The following is a 26,073-nucleotide window of genomic DNA, read 5'->3' on the forward strand; positions in this document are numbered from 1 at the left end:
ATATCTCCTTATTTACGCTCCACAATAACTGTGAACGTTATATTAAATTAATGCTCATCATTGGCAGGATAATACACAAGCCCTCTGCTTGCTTCATTGATCCTGGAAGCTTTCATTTCGACCCACAGAGCAATTTGTGAAAACAAAATATTACAAATGCATACCTGATGAACGAAGCAGTGATTGTGTAAAAGAAATGGAACGTTCTGCAAAAATGATAGCAAAACAAAATGAAAATATGTCATAAGTTAGGTTTTACATTTAAGAACATATCTTTAAATATTTCTAGCGAGGTGAATTACAAACATTTATAAAGTTACGCACAAATATAATGAAGTTACAATGACGAGCAGCACTATACGGTCACATTTCAGCACTTTACGTATATGGACAGTGACTATCTTAAGTAGCACTTAAAGCGTATCCTTGTGTGTTCATGTTAAGTGCAGTTTGTGAAATGCATGTAAAAAAAAAAAATGCTTGTAGAAAATGCGCTTAACTGCTAAAAATCAATCTTTATTGGAAAACGAGGCCCTGCTCTCTCCTTTCCATCTCACTGCTCACCGCTATTGGGCAGAGCTACGGAAGGAGTAAGGTAAAGTAGACGTTGATGTGTTGTTGTGGAGGCGGTCAGATGCAAATGTCTACCACAGTGAGATATCACAATGTGGAGGAAGTAGAGAACAAGTCGTTTTGGCAGCTTGGTTTAAAGTTTTGAGTTCTGAAACTTACAGTTGTTTTTATTTTAGGAAAATAGCCTCTTATATGTTAAAAGATCAAGTGTCTGTACTATGGTAAATGTAACTGTAGTGCTCCCAAAACCATACAAACATGTCTTTGTGTCTACAGTTGCATTTTGCAGTGTATTTGAGTGAGGGAAATGTTTATGCACTAGATGCAGATTATTAGGGCTGTTCTAGGAGTGTTTATACAGTGTGGGGTGGGATGTTATGACTCTGTGTGTTTTGGAACTTGGGCTTGTTTAGCATGTATGGGACACGTACACCCCACTAAGGGCCTCCACTGCTCTTTCTAAAGAACTTTTGCATGAGCGGCTCAAACATCTTAGCAGTTGTGACCTAAATTCTTTTCATTTACCTTAGAAGACCCAACTAACCAACCTTGTCACACACACACACACACACTTTTACCTCCCCTGACAGATAGCTTAAAGGTATGTATGGTTTATTTTGGTGTGGAAGTTCCTTCTTGTAAATGAGAGAACAGTGACAACTTTTTTCTTTTTTTCCTTTACTGGTAATATTCCTAAACAGACCATATAAAACCTGCTCTGCTCACTAGCTGACATTTTTCATTCACGTGTTCCACACACACTTTGTGTTTTTTTTGTTTTTTTTTTACACAAATTTCAAGTCTAATGGATGTGTTGTGTTTGGCATGCTCTTTATTTGCCTGTAATCTGTGTCAGAGCAAAGTGCTTGGAACAATTACCTCAGCAAGTTTACTCACAGCTGTAGTTTTGGCTTGCTGGTTGAGGTGAACACACTCTGTCAGTATCTGCCTTCAGCTCGTCTCCAGTAGAATCATACAGTAGGTGGAGCTTTGGCTGCATTCCATTGACTCTGAGGTGAGCTCTGCCTCTGATACTGCCTGACTCCTACTGAAAATGGCGGGAAACCTCAAAGGAGGAATCATTCTTATTTCTTTCAACCTACATAGCAAAAACAGTAATGTAGCTAAAACTTGGAGTACTTAGAATTTGGAATAAACTTTTTGTTAATACTCCTCGATCTGGCTGTGTAGCCAATATAGGGAATCAATAGTTTATGTGATACTGCATAGCAGGTGTTCTAATACTTTTTTTGTCAGCTGAACCCTTAAATTATTAACTTAAAAATACAAATGTAATTATTATAATATAATTAATATCACATATTCAACTAATATTAATTAATAAAATGTAATTAAATTAAAAGAATGTTTCTGGGTTCAATACAAGTTAAAATTAATTGACAGCACTTGTGGCATAATGTTGATTGTCACAAAATATACACCGATCAGCCACAACATTAAAACTACCTGCCTAATATTGTGTAGGTCCTACTAGAGACTGTTGTGTGTGAAAATCCCAGGAGATCAGCAGTTACAGAAATACTCAGACCAGCCCGTCTGGCACCAACAATCATCCATGCGATTATCTAATCATCCAATCATGTGGCACCAGTGCAGTACATAAAATCATGCAGATACGGGTCAGGAGCTTCAGTTGAAACTGTAATATCTATAAAGTCTTACGGTCATCATTGTGTAGTTTGATTAAATATGATTGTAAATTCTGTATAAAAATAAATAATTAAATAATAACTTTAACCCCAGTGAGCAAGGCGAAGGCGACTGTGGCAAGGAACACAAAACTCCATAAAATGTTGGTTAATGGAGAAAAATAACCTTGGGAGAAACCAGGCTCACTGTGGGGGCCTGTTCCCCTCTGGCTAAACAGCATGAATATAATGCCAGTATTAGTTATTTATGGTCAGTGCAAATGAGTAAACTAAGTAAGTGTTAAGGGCCAGTGTTTAAACAAAGATTTTGTATGAACTGTAAGATTAATGACTAATGTCTTTGAAGTTCATCCTGGATTAACTGCAGAAGTTCACATAGATGCATTGTCCTTTGTTAGTCGGCTGATGAAGGCTTTTGTTGGCAATGAATTGATAGTCTATGTGTTCCATTTTAATAGTGTAGTCCATCATTAGACCAAGGTGATGCAGGCAGAGATCAGTGAGGTGCATCACAGATCAACTGGCAGGTCATTTCAGTGAGGTCTATCTTAAGTCCAGGGTTCAGGCAGTGGCATATGAAGTATTCCATGTTTTATGGTTGGAGTTGGCATTAGTTCATCCCCTGAAGTCCATCGTAATAGACTGAAGTGATGTTTGGCTGGCACAGGCTGCATTTAGTTATCATCACTCAGAGACACGTAGCAGTGGAGTCTGACATCAAGCAGGAATGGAGCTGGATCTGACCGGCTCTTGTAACATCGGGGTATGAATCCGAATGTTGAGACAGGGAGACAAATAGAATAATATTAGCGTAGAAGCCATTACATTTTTCTGCAGAGTTATAGATCATGATAAATGTTTCCGGTTCCGGCAGACCTAACTAAAGCAGCCTAATTGTGAGTTGATGGATAAATTAGGCGTATGCCTGGCTAAATAGATGAGTCTTTAGTCTAGACTTAAACTGAGTGAGTGTGTCTGCGTCCCGAACAGTGTTAGGGAGATATTCCATAGTTTAGGAGCCAAATAGGAAAAGGATCTGCCTCCTTTTGTGGATTTTGATATTCTAGGTACTATTAACAGGCCAGAATTTTGCGATCATATTGAACGTGGTGGAATATAGCATGGTAGAAGGTCACTCAAGTACTGCAAAGCTAGACCATTCAAAGCTTTGTACGTAGTTAAAGGAGCAATATGTAACATTGACATCAAGCGTTTAAAATGGGTACTGCAGTCCAAATTCAAAATATTGGAGAGAGTTGTCTCCCCCACCCCCTCCTCTCCAAACTGGAAGCACACGCCGGTTGCCAGGATGAGGACATGCAACAGGAACGAGCAAAATGACAATGGCAAGCGACGAGCCTTACACTGTAAGTTGATCAGCTAATGTATACGTTTGCAATATTTTTATTGTTTGCAAATTATAAACCAGCTCATGTGTATTTTTTATAACTCTGTCAATGTTAGCTAGATGGCTGCAGCATGCTGTGTTTGCCCGCTAACTTGTTTCAAATCTGGCAACCTGGGGTGTCTAAATACTATTGGGAAATGGGCCCGGAATGGACATTTCAGTATAGAATATACTGGCTGTAGCATTGTTTTTGGAGAAGCCAGTATTTCAACTTAGCATGTTTCCTAAATCTCTGATAACATATTATGATAATTTTATGCTTTAGTACAGTAAATATATTACATATTGCACCTTTAACAAAATGTTAAAATGAATACAAAATTTAACAGGTAGCCAATGATAAAATGGGGCTAATATGATCATATTTCTTGCTTCTAGTCAGCGCTCTGGCTGCTGCATTTTGAACCAATTGAAGTTTATTTATTGAACTTGCTGGACATCGTCCCAGTAATGCATTACAATAATCTAGTCTTGAGGTCATGAATGGATGAATTCGTTTTTCGGCATCAGCAACAGAGAGCATGTGTCTTATCTTAGCAATATTTCTGAGGTGGAAGAATGCTGTTCTACAAACACCTAATTCTTTGCTGTAGAAGACGATGTAACAGTACATCCATCAAGAGTCAAATTATATTTTAGTGGCTTATTTTTATAGGTTTTTGGTCCAATAATTAGTACTTCTGTTTTGTCAGAATTGAGTAGAAGAAAATTTCTGGCCATCCAATCTTTGATTTCATTGATACACTGCTAATTTAGAGAATTGTAAAATATTGTTGGGTTATGAAGAAATATAAAGTTGGGTATCGTCGGCATAACAGTGGAAACTTATTCCACGATTCCTGATAATATCTCCCAGGGAAAGCATATATATGGAGAAAAGCAGAGGCCCTAAAACTGATCCCTGTGGTACTCCATACTTAACTTCTGTTTGATATGACAATTCCTCGTTTACACAGGCAAAGTGGTAGCGGCATGCTAAATGGGACCTAAACCATGCTAATGCAAGTCCACAAATGCCAACATAATTCTCAAGACTATTCAAGAGATGATCTATGTCGTGATCTGTGGTGTCGAAAGGCAGCACTAAGATCAAAAAGTGCAAGAAGAGAAATGCAGCTGCATTCAGATGATAAGAGCAAGTCATTTGTAACTCTGATAAGTGTATTATATATATATATATATATATATATATATATATATATATATATATATATATATATATATATTTTTTTTTTTTAGAGCAAAAATTGCAGTTACATTAAATCGCTTACAATCAAATTGAATGGGGCCACTTTGTTTCAAAAGTATAGCCACAAGATGTAAACATTATGAGTGTTATGATTTTAGTGTGATAAAATCCCTTAATAACCTTATCTGTGTAAAGTTATATTCAATATTACATTTTCATTTATACTAAAACCTTGATAACATGTATAATGTTTACGCTTTGTGGCTGTACTTTTGAAACAGTGTGTATTTTAATATTTATTGACTGGCCCCATTCACTTCTATTGTTAGCACCTTACAATAACCGTAACCAGCAAAATCAAAAAATTTTGTGGTAATCAATATTGTGCCGCAGTTGCTGTTAATTGAGCTTAACTTGTATTTAACCCGGAACATTCCTTTGGTAATTAATTTAATTTAATACTTTTAAATTAATTAAATATTTAGGTTTCATTAACCTTTATTCCTTTTTTATATTATACTTTTTTTTAAATTTCAATTAGCATTGGTATTTCTGTCACAACCTCACAAAAACCCCTTGAGTTCCATCACAAACACAGGGGAGTCCCTGCTATATAGTAACGCGATACTCTATTTTCACAGTTTTAGATCAGTACACTGATACCAAGTATCAATATCTTTATAGTATTGTTATTTTGCATTGTAAATTTTTTTTTTTTAATACTTTGCTAAATCAATAGCTTCTAACATAAGTTGAATGGCTTTTATTATAATTTTATTATTGACAGTGGAAGTTTCAGTGTTCTCAGTAACCAAGTTTTACTGCACTACTGTGTGTGCCAAAGTATCATGTCCACTTTATCCCCACAGTATGTGCCAAAGCAAGGAATAGTCGTTGTAAACTTTAATCAACTATGATTAGATATCTTTTGTGAATAATTTTGAGTCACTTTCAATTGCTTTGTGCATAGTAGGTTAGATCTTTGCCGGTTAGATTGATGGTGGTCAGTCTAACCTTGCCAACCCTGATCACAGACCCTGACTGCCAAGATAGCCCTCGGTCAACAAGGATTTGGTTCGAACCCAAGTGCCACATTCATACACAAACTGTACATTAGCCCAGTGTCTCTTCCTTGTTTCCCCACATAAACAACTCTGGTTTTGGACTCTGGTATTCATTTACAGTTAGCTTACATGGTTTATAAGCAAAAACAGTATAACGTGTCAACTAGTTACGGCAACATCAAAGATGGCACATATCAAAAAGTTTAAAGGTCAGGACAGTGCGTGAGAAGAGCCAATAAGGTTTTGATGCCTTTGTTTTTGTCATATATAGGGGGATATATAATGAGGAAATAGACAAAAATGTACCACTTTTTCCCGTTATGTAGCTATTTGTAAAATTTAAACCCTCAACAACGACATGAATTTTGTAATTGCTGTCTTGAGCCCAATAACAATAACCATTTTTGTCCTGCCAGCAAAATGATTATTTTATTTTTCATAGGTCAAACAGTTTTAGTTGTTAAACATCAAGTATTTTTTGTGCATTTTGTGGTTTGGAAATGCAGTATGTTGCGCTGCACTGCAGTATTTAAAGTAAGATGTTGCGGAACGCGAGGCTTAATCTGCCAAGCTCGTAAAACACCTGTGTAAACAAAGGGCTCATCACCACTCCTCTGAGGAAAAGATCCTGTCAGCTCTCCCTCTCTTACTCACTCTCTTCCATTCTAGCTCACTATGTGAGGTTCTCTCTCGTCCCTCCCTTTCCTGTACATGAGAAAATTCCCCTTTTTCCCCCTTCCTTTTTTCCAAGGAAGAAGAATGAAGACACACGCTTAATGACCCTGAGGCCAGTGGTCACCTGAGAAGCTGTGCAGAAAGAGTATGTGCGTGTGTGCACATGACCTCAGGGAAGTGTGTGTGTAGTGTTCGAATTGTGTGAGGGCTCTTGAGGAATAATATAGTAACTCGAGTGTATAAACAATTATAAATTGCAATCATTCATAAAGAAAATAAATTTTAAATCACTGATGAAAACTCTGATAAATTAAAAACAATAATTTTATATCAGGGCAGTAATTGGTCAAAAAAAAAATTCTTTGGCTAGCTAAATAGCTAAATGTTGGGTCAAGGTAGCTTCTCAGCACAACCCTTTCTCAACCATCACGGACACACACGTACTCAAACCCATTTGGCCATTTCACTTCACTGGGATATCAGTGTAGGGGAACTCCAAACCCTCACACTATACTCCAGGCTTCCATGTCAACAGTGACAAACAACTCACACGGCAGATAAGATCATAGCACATTTGTGTTTAAGATAAGTCCCCTTAGTTCTCTTGATAGCCATCTACTGGAACTTTACACATGCACAGGGCCACATTTGTGGGCAGAGATATGAATGATTGCAGATATTTCCAACTCAAATTGATGCTGTTGCTAAGCTTGTTCAAAGCATATTGCAATAATAAAGACCATACATGCGGTGGCTCCATATAAAGTATTTGGACAAGTTAAAGCTAGGGTGTGTAATCCGGAGAGGCTAGCAGTTAGCAAGCTAGCTTTGAAAGAATAGAGCCTGCCCTCACTTCAGAGGTGTCTCCAAAGACATGCCTCCTCTACCACACATAATTTGTAAAGGTACACAAACTACGTGAGCTAAATACTTCATTATATTAACAAAATATATCAAAAACAAATCAAACCATGTAGTTACCTGTCCAAAAGAAAAACAGCAACCATGACATCATTTTTCAGACCCTTTTGAGTCCCGCAGTTGCCACAGCGTGGAAAAGCAATGCCAATGTTAATTCTGCTTTTAGCATGCTCTTGATCCAGACGTTTTTTCGTTGTAGAAGTTTCTAACACGGTCTTTCTTTTCTTGTTTCCTTTTACTGGTGGCTCAGGAGGAACATAAGGTAGCTGTGGTTCGCCTTCCGTTCTCGCGCTCGCTCTGCACAGCGTCAAGGAACCCACGCTGATGATGTGTGGTTGTCTGCACGAACAAGTTATGCGGCGGTATGCAAATATAGATTGACAGACAGGAAGGACATCCTATAATTGCATTCAGACCGAATGCAATGACTGGTCGATAATTTTTCAGTCCTGTCCCTTCCACAGAAGATATATATATATATATATATATATATATATATATATATATATATATATATATATATATATATATATTTACATTTAGACCACTTAAATTATTGATTGCTATCAGGATGTGAAGAGACTTTCAACCAGGATAACAAAAAATGTTTCTGGAAAAGATTGCACACCCTAGCTTTAAATGTCTGAAATATCATTGCATAACTGTATGCAAATGATACTAAAGCTTAACTTAAATAGCTAAACTTTTCTGTGGCACTTTTTAAATTGCTTTATCCATGTGTAGATTTTTTTTTATAATGCAAAATTGCACATTTTGCTGCAAGTACTGAAATTTATGTTGTACCTGTGTGGCAAGTTTTGCTGAAATCACGAATTTAGCGTGGAAGTAAGGAAGTTCAAGTAAGGAGAGTAATGAAAAGAGTATTAAAATATCTACAGATCAGGAATATGAATTATGAGTTGCACAAGTTACTTCTGAACTATTTGACTCCATGTACCATTGCTCTGGCCATCTGCATTCCTGCAAGTTGACATAATCTCCTCTCACCGGCCGTTTGCTCGTCCCACTCTTCCGGTGTTACAGCACAAAGCACACACTGAGGGAGTAAACGGAGTGCACATATATTGCATGCTTAGGAGGACGGAAGTGCGCTAATCGGCCCTATGCTCCCCCATTAGCCACCCCCTTCTCCCCACCGGGCCCTGCATGTTGTGTCTGGGTTGCGTGTAACATTATCTCTAAAAAGGAACACAAAATGGAGAGCTTTGTGAGGAGAGATTAGTTTAGGAGGGGCGTTAATAAGAGAAGAGGCAAACAAAGGCAACCTGAAAACTCTACAAGCAGTCGAGCACAATCTGAACATAGGTGAAAAGGCATGTGATGCAGTGAACGTACAGATACATTTTTAGAAGGGTGTTGGTTTGGATGGAAAAGGAGCTTCAGGTAATGCTGTATGGCTAGTAAATCTAATCCTTCAAAGACAAAATGGCTCTGATAGGATCAAGCTGTTCTTACATTTGTTTTGTTTGTTGAGGATTAAGAATATAAAAAGGGTTTTATTCATATATAAGAAGTGAAGATTACTTGTACAGTAGAAATGGATGCACCGATATAGAAATCTTGGCCGATATGATAGTGATAATTCTTTTTTGTTTTTTGTTCCGGGTTCTGTGAAAGTTAAGCTCAATCAACAGAAATTGTGGCATAATATTAATTACCACAAAAAATAGATTTCTGATTTATTAAAAAAAAACTAACAAAAAAACAAAAACTGTTATATGATAACCGATATGCGGCCAATATTTTATGTTATTGCCGATATTCTGCATTAAGGCTGATATGATATGCTTTTTTTCCGATAACTGTCATGAGGGTCAATATTATATATTATTGAGGATATTAAATGCTATGGCTGATATAACTGGTAGGAGGCTTGATATATTATTGCGATAATCGATTGGATGGCAGATATTACATGATAACCGACATTAACGCCAATATTGTTTTTTTTTTTGTTTTTTTTTATAACTGACAAGAGAGCCAAAACTAAGTACTGTATATAATGGGGATGTTGTATGTTATGACTGATAACCAATAGGGCCGATATTTTTTGTTATAGCCGTTAACCGATAGAATGGCAGATATTATATTTTTTGGCCAATAATCGACATTAAGGCCGATATTATATACAATGGGGGATATTATATGTTGAGGTTGATAACTGATAACTGATAGGAGGACCGATATTATATTATGTCCAATAACAGATATAAAGTCGATATTAAATTTTATGGCCAATAATCAAGGTACAAGGGCCAATATTATACATTATATTATTGCAGATAACTGATATGAGGGCTGATAGTATTCTTAACATTATAATGTGCTTTAGAAAAGATGGATATCGGTTTAGTACTTTTAAAACCTGTCATAGAAAATGAGCATACAGGTTGAATAATAAAAAAAAGACCTGACATTATATGCTTGCAATATTGGTTTAATAAAACCAGTGCTGATATTCAAAATGACACTAATATTGGTCAATACCAATATGATCACAGATATTTTGTAAATCCCTAACAATAGACAAGTGAACTAGTTATAGTGAAATTTCTTTTAAAGGATCTTTTATATTTGAGCCTGTTAAACGAACAATAAACCTCAGTGTGAATTGCAATTATTTTTTTACAAGATCATAATTCCCACAACATGATGTTTGTCATGTGCCACAGTAATGTGTGACCCTTCAGCAGCCAGAGAATGTACATCTCATGTTCTGGTGGCTGAGGCCGTTCCACTCAAATCAGGAACTAATATAAACCAGCACTATTGTTGTAGCTTTGCAAAAATAAATCCCACAACCTCCTCCTCTCACCCAAATGTGGAACCCAAGTGATACCACACACCATATGCATCAGCCAACTGTAAAAATACGGCAGCCATTATGGCTCTTCAGACTTCAAATTGAAAGCAGGAATAAGGACAGGGAAAGGGACTGTGATATCTTGGAATGATACAAAATCTGATACTGTCTCAAAATGATGAGTTTTAATGCAAATGTGAGGCATGTTGGTATGTTGTGAGGTGAGTGGTGGTGGCGTAGTGGACTAAAGCACTGAACTGGTAAGTGGAAGGTTGTTGGTTCAATCCCCACATCCACCACCATTGTGTCCTTGAGCAAGTCACTTAACTCCAGGTTGCTCCAGGGGGATAGGTCCTTGTGGTGGCATGGCTACTCACCTCAATCCGGGTGGTGGAGGACAAGTCTCAGTTGCCTCCGCTTCTGAGACAGTCAATCTGCGCATCTTATCACATTGCTTGTTGTGCATGACACTGTGGAGACTCTGCATGTGGAGGCTCATGCTGTTCTCTGTGATCCAGGCACAACTTACCACATGCCCCATTGAGAGCAAGAACCACTAATCGTGACCACGAGGAGGTTACACCATGTGAGTCTACCCTCCCTAGCAACTGGGCCAATTTGGTTGCTTAGGAGACCTGGCTGTTTTTTGTATTTATAAGCCACATAAAGTGGCATTAGCACCATCACAGAAGGGAACTGTTATATTAGCGTATAGCACTTATATCTTTTTTGTGGAGACACATTTAAGTGGCCAAGTGTATATCGGATACACTAATCGAATAGTAATCTGATCAATCAAGGCGCATTGTTAAGTGTGAAGTGTCTAAATGGAAATATGCCCTTTTGAGTATGTATGGGAGAATGTTTGTTCACAATCTTTCTTATGAGTTGAAAAATAGGGAGCACACCTACTGTATATCTGACTAATTTTGGAGTCTATTAGAAAATGTGTGTTTGTTTTTAGAAGCTGATGAATCCACCAACTCCGCTGAAATGTGTGTCCAGAGGGGTTGTTCCTTTAAAGCACTGAAAGCTAAGCTAATGTATACCTCCACTAACCAAACATGGCTCTCCCGCCATCTCACTCAACCTTTGTTTCTCTGAAAGCTTTTTCACTTGCATGTACTTGTAATCATGAAATGAGCTTGCATACCAGGCTCTAGAGTTGAGAGTCACCTGCTCAATAGCTGTAAGCTGCACTGCATACATGAATGTCAAGCTTCAGAGGCTCTCAGCATTTAACTCTTTCTCTCCCCTCTTTTATCAGTACCCTGCGGGACAATGGACTAAAGACTCAAGGCCAAGGTATACTTTGGTTGTCTGTATTATTGATCGTCCGCGATGGCAAATTTTGTCATCAGCACAGTCTGCGTGGACTGTCCACATGTGGCCCAGATTTTCACAGACATTCCTCATCTGTGTGCATCATCTGCACACGTGCCTGCAGTTGGCTGTTCTAAAAGAGTATCACAAAGCAGTCCTAGTGCACATGCATCGAACACATTCGTATTCACTCGCTGTAAAAATAGTATACTTTGAAAGGCAATGCGGTCAACCGGTAACTTTACTGAAACTATAACGATAACTATATTTAAATGTTTTTTTGGAGGCTGTTTTGTTCTGGGGGGTGGATATTTTATTGCAATATTATTAATGTAATATTATTGCAGTGTATTTTATTTCACGATTCTGTATTGATATTTAAACTCCATTTAAAAATTTCGCAATTCAATAAATGTAAAGTGATACAATATGATGAATTGAATGACAACCCAGATTTTTATTTTTTATTTTATTAGATAGGTCTGCTTGCACTCTACCCACCTGCACATTTGACCCAAACACATGTGTACGTCACTGCCGTGTTGGTGCTTTTCAAAGTTACGCGTACACTTGCGCTACGATAAGCTTTGCATTGGGAGCTGTGCTGGGCACTGCGCTTGAATGAGCAGACATATCTCACTTACAGACGTCTGTCATCAGGTAAAACAGAGAGCTCTTTCATTCTCCCATCCCCTGAAAGAGGCTCCCAGAGATTCCAGGGACATCATTGTTTTTGCTCTGCGATGCTTAATCAGCTTGGATTGGCCATCATATTAAAACTTTGGTTGTTGTGGAGAGGACATAGGATGAGTGCCCACTTCTTTGCTGGCAAGCAAGGGCAGCGGGGGTGGTGAGGAGTTTGTGGTTTGTCTTTTAGGGCAGTGAGGTTGAAGATCATTGTAAGAACTTTGTCAAGATTAAAAAGGAATATTTAACATTTTTAAGCACCTTACGTAAATGTGGGCCTATTTTTAATAGTCTAAAATGAGTTGTTCAGCCATGGTATTCATCAAGTTCTTTTTAAAAAAATTTTCACCCAAAAATGACAATTTGTCATAATTGACTCATTCCAAACCTCTACAGCTTTCTTTTTTGTATCTGTGGAATACAAAAGATGTTTTAATGAAAACTTTTGCCTGTTTTTTCAATACAATGATAGTGGATAGTGCCTCAAGTTAAAGCTTAAAAAAGGACCCAAAAGTATCATAAATGTAGTCCACAGACTTGTGTCGTATTCCAAGTCTTTTGAAGGCAAAAGAAATTTGAGATTGAAATTTGAAGTAATTTTTCAGTGAAAATCTTGACGTCTATTGTGTGTTCATGAGCACTAGGAGAGAAGCTCACGCATGCCACTGTGAACTCTCATTGTGCTTATGAATGCGCAAAGGACAGCAAGATTTTAACAGAAATTACTTACATTTCTTGTTGTTTTTTTTACCAAAACCTATTGCATGCCTTCAAAAGATGTGGAATATGTCGCACAAATTGCATTTACTACTTTTATGATACTTTTGGGTTTGTGTTCCACATAAGAATTGTTTTGTTTTTTGGGTGAACTTTTCCTTTAAGCATCAGCTTTTCAGTGACTTGGAGTATAGCCTACTGTAGTGACCCCCTGTCCTGGCAGCATGCTCCCACCCTTTATCCAACAGAGGCCTCTAAGACCTGATTACACAAATGTTTATATCTTCTGCAGGGTGCAGGCAGAGAGATAAAGTGAAGCTGATGCTTATCCTCTCTCCACACAGTAAAAACCACTAAGACTGAATGTAAACCAAGTCTAACACCAAGACTTTCATGTGCTCCATTAGAGTTGGCCCTACTCAGATTTGATGGACAATTTTTGAGAGTTAGCTTATTGTTAGCCAGGGCCCCATTCTCCTTATTTTGTTTAACAAAGACAATGTATACAAGCTAATATGACATAAACCAGATTTACTTATTCTTATTCCTACATGGATAATTTGGCTCTTCAAAAGGTGCAGGTTTGATTCAAATAGCTGAATTTAGTCAAACCATGAACAGAAATGCAGTGATTGTTTGGTGAGAAAACTAAACATTATGATGACATTGTATACTTTGAAGCAGGTTTGAGCTACTGGACCAATTGTAATGACAACAATGCCATGCTGAGTTCCGAAGAATGGAACAATTCCATAATTTACTCATCCTCATGTTGTTCCGAACACATTTCTTTCTTCTGTGGAACACAAAAGGATATGTAAGGCAGAATGACTGTTACCATTTACTTCCACTGTATGTGAAAGTGTGTATTGTGGTGGAGGCTGCTTAGAACCTGTTAAGTGTTTTGGAAGATGTGTCTTATCTGCTAAAATCATTACTCTGCTATTTGCACATAGCACCAAAAACAGATTCTTAAAAGAGTTATATGGAGAACTGATTATCATTATTTTCAATCCTGCAGCCCTGTTTTATAAATGAAACTATGTTGGTCTTTTAAAGCACTCCGCACTCATGCCCATGACCCAGGCCAGTGTTTTTTGAAGTGCTGATTCAAGTCCACAGCAGCTGTGGGTTAATGCTCTAGACGTCTTTCACTGAGCTTTAGTCGCAGCTGCCAAGGTTAAATACGGTGATAGCAAATTGTTTACTTGTTGTAATGTTCCATCAGGTTTGGCTGGTTTGTCATTAAGCCTTCCCACTTCAGATAGTTGGGAGGGTTGTGTAACTTCTGCTTGTGGCATATTATCAGTCGGCCTGGCAAATGGAGTGATAACAACTTCCAATAAAAATAGAACAATTATTGCCTTTGTTTCAACCCACTCAAGTACTCAAGACCTTTTAATTTGACAAAGAGCAACCAGTGACGGCAGCTAATAAAACCAAAGCTAAATGAGTTAGAAATCACCCCTCTTCTCCATCTGGTCAAATCGATCAGTTGGAGTCAACGTCCTGGAGTGACATCTTCTACCGTTGTCAGTTCCTCATTGAAGCTGAGGTTTCTTTACTTTATTAATTAGAACACAACTGTGTTTTGTCATCTATCTTTATGACATAGTTTACAGTATCTTCTATTAAACAGTCTCTGATAAGACTATCACATGAAACTGTTCAGCCTCTTTCAAATCTTGCCTCAAGACAATGTGAGCCAGACCAGGGACCTGGAGTTCCTAACTTCCATGTCCTTGTGCACCAAGAATTTACGGTGTGGTGAAATGGCATGAGGCATGATTGAGTGATGATGAATGGCCCTTCATGTCCTATCCCATTCTTCTGGAGTCTGTGGGTCTGGAAAGACCAGGATTCCTAAATCTGATCTCATCGAGCCCATTTCCTACTGTGAGGTCTTGCTCTGGTAGATACCTGCAGCAGATGAGTTCCTTGGTCTGGTTTTATGAAGACGGGGGTTAATCTGTAGTAAAAACAGAAAAAAGCTTCTTTATGAGGTGCTAATGGTCTGTTAATGCAAAGGAACCAATTCATTTACCTGCTTGTTTATTTACTGCCTATCATTGTAGGCCTGTATTCAGGCCTGGGGAGGAATGTTGACAGGTTAACCATCCCCTAATGAGAGCAGGCTGACAGGAGTTCCCCAGCAGTTCATATACTTTCCTGCTTACCAATTCTTGCAAGTCAGGAATGTTTCTAAAAATGTCTGCTGTGGCACATTGTTTTACTTTAAGATTTAAAGCTGAAGTGTGTAATTTCTGCACCACTAGTGTCACTGGCAAATGGAATAGAGCCCACTTTTTCAGCCGTCTTGGTTCTGGAAGTATTTTTCTCAATCATTTTTTCCATAGTGATTTAATAAAATCCTTCATAAAAGAGTTCTAAGCTATGAACTAAATCAACCTGCCCTGAGGTGAATCACAATGTTACAAAAGAAGCAAAAAAGTGTTTGAAAAATGGACGAGAAGACAAAGGTCTGTATACTTAATGTCTTTAATGTGGGAATTAACTACAATCCCCTGAAGCATTTTCAAATGAAAAACAATGGACAAATATAAAATTATTGATTTCAAGTTGATGATTATAAGTATTAGGGCAGCAACTAATGATTATTTTGATAATCGATTAATCTAACGATTATTAGAATTCGACTATTCAGCGATTATTGCAACGATTAATCATTAGCTCTTAACCGATTATTCAGCTTGTGCGCCGACTTAAATGGTTGTCTTAAACATGCTTACTAACAATAAAAAGGACAAAATCATCTTTTAAAAATACCTCTAAATGACATTCACTGAATTAAAGGGGAAAAAAATACTTTTTATTAAGTTTAATTCAGTAAAGAAATTCACTGCAAAAAATCCTATTGTTATCGAGTGTTTTTGTCTTGTTTTCCATTTAAAATTGTCTAAAAATCTTTAAAACAAGATACATTTACTTGAGAAGCAACATATAAGATATTTAAACATGCTTTAAGAGAATGTTTCTTAAATATAAGTGTATTTTGTATGTAAGTGAATTTTTTCACTTGGTTATATTTCTGCGAGTGCAGTAAAGACAAAATATACTTATATTCAAGATCTGTTCTCTAAAAGCAAATAATGTTGCTGCTCAGGTGAATGCATTTTTTTAAAGGATTTTTAGATATTTTAAAATATTTGTATTTTTAATATTATATTCAACATTCTCAGATAACAAATTTTTCTTCTGCAGTATAGCTCCTAAAGTAAATGTAGTTTTAGATATTAAATTGGAAAACAAGCCAAAACAAAAACAAATCAAAAACGTATTTTGTTGCAGTGTATAATGGGGCGAAGACTACCCTCTCTCACCTTTCTGTTCACTTCAATCCATCTTTAACTCCCAAAAACAAACTCTCTCTTATTTATAAAGCTGTGTATTGCCAATTTTCTTCACGATAAGAAATGCACAATGACATTTATTATGATTCAATAAGTCGCGAGCCATCACGTTATAATCAGAGCGACAGAGTGTGCATCAGCCTGGTGAAGTTTCAATCTCTTCCCCTTAGATCGGCACATTCGCGCAACTCATAGAAGAGGCGCTGACTTTACAGAGAAATGCCAGTTTCGGAGATTGTTGATATTTACATGACTTGCTTCCATATTATTTGAACTTAATTAAAGCTATAACACTTTAAAAATAACTGCATTAAAGATGTAACGCCGGGGTGTTTCCTTTAAAGACGCTCGACACGCAAGTTTTGCTTCAGTGGAGCGGCAGCTCCTGTTCCGCTTATTCCACAACGAGAGTGCTTCTGTATTTACTTATTTTGTATTTTTGCATTATAATTCCCTCATACTTTGCGATCTACTTCACCTGAAGCTCTTTGGAAGGTTTGGAGTGCATCTGGACTGTTAGCTGTGTAATTCTTCTTCTCTTCAGTCAGGTGCGAGCTGCAGTGCTGCTCTCGCGCATCATCATTAGAGTTTAATGTGATCTTATGTTACATTAAATGAGATCAAATGACTATTTGACAATGAACATTTTTGTTGACAGTTCTTCATTGTCGAAGTTGTCGATAACGTCAACTAATCGTTTCAGCCCTAATAAGTATATAAACAATATACAGTATTTTAGTTTTATTGCAAAATATTCAGATGATTTCAAATAAAAAAGTAGTTGTGGTGTAGGGAGTCCGACTTGATTGTGTCACAGTGCGTTGTGGGTTCTAGTCAATGAAGCACACCTTGTTTGTGTAGGACTATCTGAACCTTGTCTTTGATTTTACTATCTTGGTCTGATAGTATCCATTTCCTTTTTTCAGAGACTTTTGTCTGTAGATGTGCAGGTTTTGTTTACAGCACACCGTAACTCAATGCCGCCGCAATAGGCCATGGCGTTACTTAATTATTTGCCTGGTTGTCCTGGGCACTCTAACAGTTATGGGCAGATACCTTTACAGGCCGCTGTTGTGTTCATGGCTTCCTCTTGTAAAAACTTGCATAAAGAGCGGCGCATGAAACAAGATGTGATTTAGAGACCAGGTCACAATGCAAGCGGCTGTGGCTGTCGTTTCCTACCTTTGTGTGGACGAGGGCCCAGGGGTGCAGCAGCGGATGCGCAACCCCTCCACTTGCTGCTTTGAAGGGAAAGGAAGCTTAGTGTCAAAGGCAGCAGCTCTTGTTATCTGGGATGGAGACAATCATAGTTACAGTGTCACTGACACATTAAAGGGATAGTTCACCCAAAAAATGAAAACTATGTCATCATTTACTGGCCCTCATGTTGTTGCCCTCACCCCAAACCCATATGATTTTTTTTTTTTTCTTCCATGGAACATAAAAGGAGATTTTAGACAGAATGACAGCTTCAGTCACCATTCACTTTCATTCTATAGGAAAAAACTGGTTATGCAGATGCGTGCATAAACAGTAAAATACACTTAAAAACTTTGTGTCTAAAGAGAACATAAACTGCGGCACAAAAAAAAAAATACACCACTAAAATTGTGACTTAAGGGGTGGTCACACTACACTTTGCGTCCATTCACTCCCATTCAAACTTATCCAAACGCAGGAGACCTGAAATGCAAGCTCATGCGGAGAAATTTCGGACAATGCTGCTTACCAAAGTTTCAACTCTGATCTGCGAATCTGCATGACGAGAGGACGCGTGACCAATAGAAGATTGAAAGGTCACACACTGACCACTCGGCTCAATTCCAAGGATATGTTTCAAAGCTGTGTTTTTTTTATTGTTGCTGGAAAGTGAAATTTTTATTATAACATGTTATTAGTGAAGTGTTATTTACTAAAACCAGAAGCTCTCCTACGTGACATCATATCCTGGTCCGTTAGGATGTCAGAAACAAATTTGTGTGCTCAAAGCCTAGAGCGACCGTGCCTTTAAAATGTAAATGCAGCTTAATAGACCTGCCTTGTTAATATTAATCAAAAACAAAGAACACAAGAAAATCACTTAATGCTCTTGGTTGGATAACTTAAGTAGCTTTCAAAAGTATTAATGTATGTTAATCATACAGTGAAGTATAGTAATTTAAGTAGTTTTGTGTTACATTTCATGACTTGAATACTAGATATTGCTGTTAAAAAATGTAAAACAGGTTTCTTAATTTGTATCTTTGTTTCATTGTTTTGAATTGTTCTAGTGCTTATTTGTTTCTCTGTTTACTTAGCTTGAATAATTACTTAAGTTGAAACAATGTCTACTTAAATTTGTTATTATTCTGTTGCGGTATCAAATTGGTATTGAGAAATGTAAAATTGCTTTTTTATGTAAGCAAAATGAACATTATAACTGAAATATACCCAAATTAATCAGAATTGAATCAAATCAAATCAAACTGATTGAATCATAATCAAATAGAGAGCTTGTGAATCAAATCAGTAAATCTGTATCGATACCAGGGCCTACATATGGGTTTCTAACAACATGAGAGTGAATGAATGATGACATAATTTTCGCTTCTGGGTGAACACTGATACAACAAACTAGGCAATGCAAAGTATAATGTGAGTTTTAATTTGACTATATTAATGTATTCAAAAGTTTTCTCTTTCCCAGCAAGTCACAGACTTCATGCTTGAGAAACCTGTGGCAGAACTTTCTAGGAGTTTGCTTCTGCACTGTTTGTTTTTGCTCTGGCTACTTGGTGTGCAGAATTTTCTAATAACCTTGAGAGGAGCCTGCGCAGGCCCCAGTTCAACGAGTGCATATGGCATATTTCAGCGCAACGAGACCGCCCCTGCCAGAGGCCCCCACCCCCACCCCACGTGCACTGAAAGTCAGTGAAGTTTTTTCTCAGTCCTAAAAGGTGCTCCCTGTAGGAATGCTATATGGCCTCTCACAGACCGTCTCCATGAAGGAAATGCATTATGTGTAAAAGGAATTCCATATGGTGACATACCATCTGTATAATTCTTTCAAATGATAAAAAACCCACCTTGCATGCCCCGCCCTTTGTGTGCTCAGCATGAATAGCTTAAATGAAGGTTCTTCCCCCACCGTTTTCCTTCTGACGCAGCTTTAACTTTGCTGAGGATCCGTTTACTGTACGTTTAGTGGTGTGACACTATGGCCTCCTGAGTTTGCCATGGTGAATGTTTACAAATGGAGGCCTGGGCTATTCCAGGTGAAGTATGCCAAAATTCAGTGGCTTGGATTAGGGCCCTGGGCCACGGATGGGAAATGTTGCAACACCTCTGCCAACTGCCTGGGTCTCTGGGTGAAGCCCTGCTGCCACTGGTGTCAGCAGCGACATTGACCTCACTTCTTGGGAACATTAGGAAAAAGTGCCTCTCTCATAGAAAAATATAGTCCCACAGTCTGTATTGAAAGTTGGGGTGTGCGTTAATGTGAGCAGTTGCCGAGTGTGTGAATTACTGTGTCAAATCCAGTGGTGACTCTTTGATATCCTCTCCAGTTCCCATGATGCAAAGGCATGTCCAGCTCTAGTACAGATAACATTTTACAGTCTCGGCAGGGAAGCTTCACCAAGCACTAGGGGAGTATCACTTGAGCATCAGCCCATTAATGTTATAAAGCGAAAAGGTGTATTGGGGGGGAAACACATTTCTGGCCTGTTGATTCTTACATTGGTCACAGTCTAGTTACGTGTGCAAAAGCAATCCTAATTGGATAGACACAAATGGCCAGTGTTTTCCCACACACTGTATGATTGGAGAGCAGTGTGAGTTATAGAACTTGTAGCCGAGTGTCTAAAACATGTGGATTCATTCCTGGTTTGCTTCTAGATTTATTAGTGCGCCCCAGACTATGCAAAAAATGTTGGTGAACATTTAGCAAACACACATAATGGAGAGTGAAGGAATTTGTTTCCATTGTCATTTATAACATGTTATTGTTTCTATTTGTGAAAGGAACGTGTTGGTAGCTACTACAGTATAAAACAGTATAGTTCTGGTAGAGAAACTTTTGCATTATAATTAAACTGACACATCCAGCACTGGCCATGTCAATAAATATGCATGATATGTGCAGTTACACTGTGTAACTAAATGAAAAGCTGAGTTGATCAAATGTCTACATGTTTATGGCAGCACCATATAGGGCAGAGAAAAAAAGGGTAGTAAAAATGTTGCTGGGGTTTTTCCTTAGATGATGGAAAATTGCTGCGGGCAATAATAATTAATGCACACGAAGGTAGCGTAGCTGGGCTGTAAAAAGAAGTTAAAAAGTGTTCTGGCCCTAAGCATTCTTCTCTTGGTGAAGAGACGGGTGTGCCTTTGAGCCCTGATCTCCCAACAAGCAGTAGTGACTCAATGGAAACAATGTGTTTGTTGTCTAGAACAGTGGCAAAGTGTTCATGCACTGGAGGTCTTCAGGGTTGTGCTGGAGGGGTGGGGGCTTGGTAATGAAAAACTATATCAGATCACACCACGCCTACACTTACCTCTTCTTCCCTTTTGAAAAGACCAGCAAGGACTTCACCTTTTGTTGTGTTATGGATAGTGGTCCATGACATTGGATGCTGGTGTGCTGGTGTGTAAACTAGCTTAACCAACAAGAAAAGCATGGCTATGGTGGTCCACCAACTAGACCAGCACAAAATCAGTACTAATCAGCTTAAACCAGTTTTGACTAGTATGAAAATACATGCTGGCCTAAGCTGGTCTTTTCAGCAGGGTTCCTTTTCTTTACTTCTTTTCCTTAAAACCTATCTCTGAATCTTGTCCCTCAAAACTAGGGCCCTGTGAACGCTGTTTTATTTTATTTTTCCCAAATTCACTGTTTTCCATTTTTTCCTGAACTCCATGTTTTAAAGTAAAAAAAAAAAATTGTGTCACCTGATCTGATTGTCTAGAATAGATGTAGAACACATAGCTAAAAATCGAAAATTACTCGAAAGTTTTTCATCGATATCGAGGATTTTAGATAAATATCAATATCGTTTTATCGCCCAGCCTTAAGTAGTTGTAATGTTTTAATTTCACACGTCCAGTTAGGGCTAAGTCAAGCTTTTATTTGGTGGAAAACCGTGTGAGGCCCTTGAGTTTCAGTGTGTATTTGTCTGTGGTCTCTAACCTCCACATAAGCAGTTCGCCATTTGGCCTAGTGCAATTATTAAACCACAAAAGACTGCGATTTGATTAAATAAATATAAAGTATGCATGTGCTGGACGCTTCAAAGTGAATGAATGAGAGCTGAAAGACTAAGCCACTCACACACTGAAAACACCTCATCATGAGCATCATGTACGCTCTCTGTGTGCAGTATATGATAGAGAACAGAGCGTTCATTGACACTGAAGTGCGCAGCACATCTAGAGTAAATGTATATTATTAAATCACAGCCTTTTGATAATCAAATATGTCAAGTTCGGTGAAATTCCATGTTTTATAGCAAATTCTATTTTTATGACTGGATTCCGTGATTTTGTCCACGTTTTCTGCATCACGGAAATAATAGGGCCTTACTCAAATGCAAACAAGAATGTCTCACTCTCCATCAGGATTTTTGCCTTCCTGAGCAGTGCTAGAGAAGTGTCCGGTCACTTCTCACACATGACATCGTGCTTACCCTTGACCCATTTATCAGCATTGCAAAATAAACTGAAAACTGCATGCTTGGACAACAGAAGGGCAAGGAGGCAGGTTTAGCTGTTAGGAGAGTCCAAAGTCTCTCAAAGTCTCTTACTGTTAAGTCAAGTAGACAGTCACAAATAGCAGAAGAAGTGGCAGAAAAAAAAAAACAACAGGAGTAAAAAAAAATGCAGGATGGGAAATTCCTGAGCTGGCCCTTGTAAAAGCTGGCTGTTGGGTCTCAGACCACTTCCACCTCTTCATTTTTACAAGGGAGAGGCTACATCGGTCGGACAAAAGAGCTCTTATGTGATTAACATGTGAACTTGCCTTTTGAGGTCAAGTGAACAAAAACCGTGAACTAACATCTCAGGCCTCCCACCACTGCCTCTTGCGTCCTCCCTCCTTTCTCTTAAGCCTTTCCCAGCTTCCTCTGCCACTCTATCCCTCAAAGCATATGCTGGGAGGTTTGCTAAGAAAAAACACCTTTGTAGGTGCAGGTGAATGTACAGCCCTCTGAATTAGGCTGCATGACAGCTGGGCATTGTTCTTCATATCATTTTAGTGCTTTGGCAACTTTCCCTAAAAAACTGAACCACACACAAAGACCTCTTGCATTCCAGCCCCTAAAGCGAAGGAGGGTGGCCTATGCCACACTGCATAGGAATGCCTGCTGTAACTCTTATTGTAGACAACGTGTGATTATAAAATAGTTTGATACTCTTTGCAGTTCTTGAAGGTCTTGCAACTTCTCCACAAGCTTCCTTTTATCCTTATATGTTTGCTTAAATAGAACCTGATTTGCAACATTTTAGAGGAACCACAGAATGAAATAGACAGTGCATGATCCTGCATTTTAATGATTTCTTTTTAATGTTTTGCACTGAAAAACATAAAATCTCTCAAATGGGATCAAATGACCTATGGAACATTCTAACAATGACATGTATGGGAAAGCGGCAATTCACCAGAAGTAGATGCAAGTCATTTACTCGAGTGATTGACAGGTTACAGAAGGATGAAGACAAAGCTGTTTGCATAATAGGATTGTTTTTAGAAGCATTCCTCAGTTTGAGCCAGGATCCCATTCCTTAATGCCAGGCTTTGTGTAAAATTGTTTATGGTTTTAGAACAACAGAATCTGAAATTCATTTAGCGGTTCCTCCTCTCACCATCACCCATATAAACTCAGCACTGGAGCCAAACCACATGTTACTGTTGAAGCCCAAGGCCACCCTGGCAAGCCAAAGAAGCACATGGAGGATTTGCCTGCCTGAGCGTCTGCCAGGGACGAGGGATCCTGCCACGTGAATTATGGGATTGGGTCTCTCCATTCTGGAGGGCTAGCCGGGGTTCTTTGAGGCTGTTGTTGCGGCAAGACCGGTCGATTGGCTGATCGCCTGCTTGCTGACCTTGCGGCGGTCGTGTGCGCTCTCCAGAGTGAAGAGAGAGACTCCTTTTATTATCCTGGTATTAATCATCAACCACTGGCTTTTTGACGCTCTTCACAGGAAAAACTTTTTCAGGGGAACCTGAAAAAGTGCCTCTGCAAAGCTGTTGGAAATATCATATACTTTAGCGATTGGTGGCGTTACACTCATTAAGCATTATGAATAATATCTCAAGAATTAATAGAAGCTGAAAGACATATCTATCCATGAAAAACTTTGACAAACAGCTATCGATGTCAAAAATCAGCCAATGCAGACCTGACAAAAAGGCCATTGGTTTACCACCTAATGATAAAACCATGGTTAAATTATGTTTTAAGGGCATTCAGACATGTTTTTTCCCCATACAAAATAGAATACTGCTAAAACATAGTACCTGGTAGCAGGGACTAAAAACTAAATGTTTTTTATTTCTGTTAGTTCTGAGCAGAAACAGTATATTCTTGTTCCCGCTCTGGCCTTCCGCGGTCTCCGTTCCAAATGAAAACTGATTAGAACAAAACAAAAGAACGGTAAATAACGTGATACAGTGTACAATGGCCTCTATAAAATAATGTTTTTCATTAAATTCTAAATGCATTCCTAATATTAACTTTTTTCGCAAAGGAGGGAAAGCTTGTTAGAAGGTGCATCCTTGGCATAGAAATGGGATAAGCAGGTAAATAACATCTAGATGAAGCATTTATATGTTGTAATTAGATATACAGTAGTTGTCAAAAAGGCATGCCTTTAGCATGTCACGGAAGGCGACATCCACAATGTGCAAATAGACAAAGAAATGGGGTGCAGCGGTTTCCTTCAGAATCAAAGCACAGGCTTATCATGTTCAACAATAAAGAGAGAAGCCTCATTTTTTCAGGCAACAGGAAGTGGTGTAATTCTGAAATTTTAATGTGATAAACCCTTTGGTCTTTAGTTTTGTGAAAAAATTAACAAAATAGCAATATTAACTGGTTACCAGCAGTTTTTACTCCAGAACAATTGGAAGGGGTTCCTGTTTTCAGTTATGTTCTGAAAAAAAAAAAAAAAAAAATTGGTTTACATTCCTTGAGCTGTTTTAAGTCCCTACCTGGTAGTGTTACAGCAGTTGTGGGCAGAATCCCTCATGGCTGCAGGCTAATCTTAGAAACTCCATTGGCTTCTTATACTGACGTAGCTTAGTTTGGCAATGAGCTAAGTATGGTAAAGTCTTTAAGAGTCTTAACTGGGAATATTCTTGGGACTTAGGGCAACAGAGACTCTAGAGACTTGAGTCAGGACTTTGTGATGTTCAGGCATGTTTGCATTAGAAAGTGTACCAGCCCTTATCTTGACGCTCCTGCCATAGAGGTTTCAGATACATGTCAACTGTAAATGATGCAGAAGTAAGCACAGTTGACATACATTTGATGTAGGGGCCGGAGTATATGATAAAGGTTGTCCAGGGGAAGGTCTGTCAGGGTACTAAGATGGAAGTGCAAATCAACATCTGCTGCAGGGAGCTCCACACTCCACATTTGATCTACTTCAGATGGGTTCAGGCATCAATCTCTAAAGACTATTCCAGTATATAAAAATTAGGCACATTAATGAAATGCCAAATGACATGATGTTCCCTATCTGTCACTCACTCGACGTTGGTGTCGATGTAGTGACACTAGGGGTCACTCTTGGGAGCCCGAGACACCTCTGGTCTTTGATAAAAGGCCAATGAAAATTAGCGAGTGGTATTTGCATGCCACTCCCCCGAACATACGGGTATAAAAGGAGCTGGTATGCATCCACTCATTCAGATTTTCTCTTCGGAGCCGAACGGTCATGCTCATTGAGCTGAATACTACTGTTCATTCACCTGCTGGATCTGACGGTGCATTTCAGCGGCTTCTCCCTCCTCTGCACTGGTGCACTGCAGAGAACGCCCCTGGGCACTTCGGCAGAAAAACTAGAGAGTATATTTTCTGAAAGAGCATTTTTCCCCTCTAAAAGAGTATATATTTCTCTAAAAGAGCGCACACACGGAACGTCTTTTTAAAGACGCGTCTTTTTAAAGATGCTTTTCCGATTGTGTGTTATTCCTGGTTGTGCTCGTTATCTCTCGCCTTCTAATGGTCACGATCACTGTCTTTCGTGTCTGGGCACTGCTCATGCGGAGACAGCGTTCGTGGATGGTCACATTCTCATTGCGAGAATGTGTCCATGGCAATGTTGCGGTCACGGCTCGCCTTCGTAAGGAAGCGAGCCACCCCAGAGGCTCCCGCCTCGGTCCTTTTACCCACGGGTTTGAGGCCAGCGCGGCTAGCACTGGGGGCGATTTGGGGACCCCAATGGGACCACCTCCGCCGGGTATCCCCCCGTGGACCTCCCATACCCCAGCACGCTCGTCTGCCCCGATCGGGCTTCCGGGTGAGTCCGCCGGCTCGTCTCATGGCGAGTTCGACCTCTTATTCGGAGCCCGCGAAAGTGATGAGCTCTCGAGCGCAGCATCGGAGAGCGGGCTCGTCCAGTCGGAAGCCTCAGCTGGGCTCCTCCCTTCGGGGTCGATCGCCCAGTCACAGG

The 26,073-nt window shown here is 38.9% G+C and overlaps 1 protein-coding gene and 1 long non-coding RNA gene across 8 annotated transcripts in view; one reads left to right on the forward strand and one right to left on the reverse strand.

The window, feature by feature from the left end:
- LOC127441137 (nuclear factor 1 B-type-like) overlaps positions 1-26,073 on the forward strand; it is a 126,772-nt gene that overhangs the window by 33,790 nt on the left and 66,909 nt on the right. The window lies entirely within an intron of this gene.
- LOC127441288 (uncharacterized) overlaps positions 14,328-26,073 on the reverse strand; it is a 29,668-nt gene continuing 17,922 nt past the window's right edge. Inside the window, exons 2-3 of the long non-coding RNA XR_007897286.1 lie at positions 17,605-17,711; positions 14,328-15,020 (exon numbers count right to left, since the gene is read on the reverse strand). This is a non-coding gene — a long non-coding RNA (uncharacterized LOC127441288). The remainder of the gene's footprint in view (positions 15,021-17,604; positions 17,712-26,073) is intronic.

The sequence above is a fragment of the Myxocyprinus asiaticus genome, chromosome 1 (assembly GCF_019703515.2).
Source record: "Myxocyprinus asiaticus isolate MX2 ecotype Aquarium Trade chromosome 1, UBuf_Myxa_2, whole genome shotgun sequence".
Taxonomy (NCBI): domain Eukaryota; kingdom Metazoa; phylum Chordata; class Actinopteri; order Cypriniformes; family Catostomidae; genus Myxocyprinus; species Myxocyprinus asiaticus.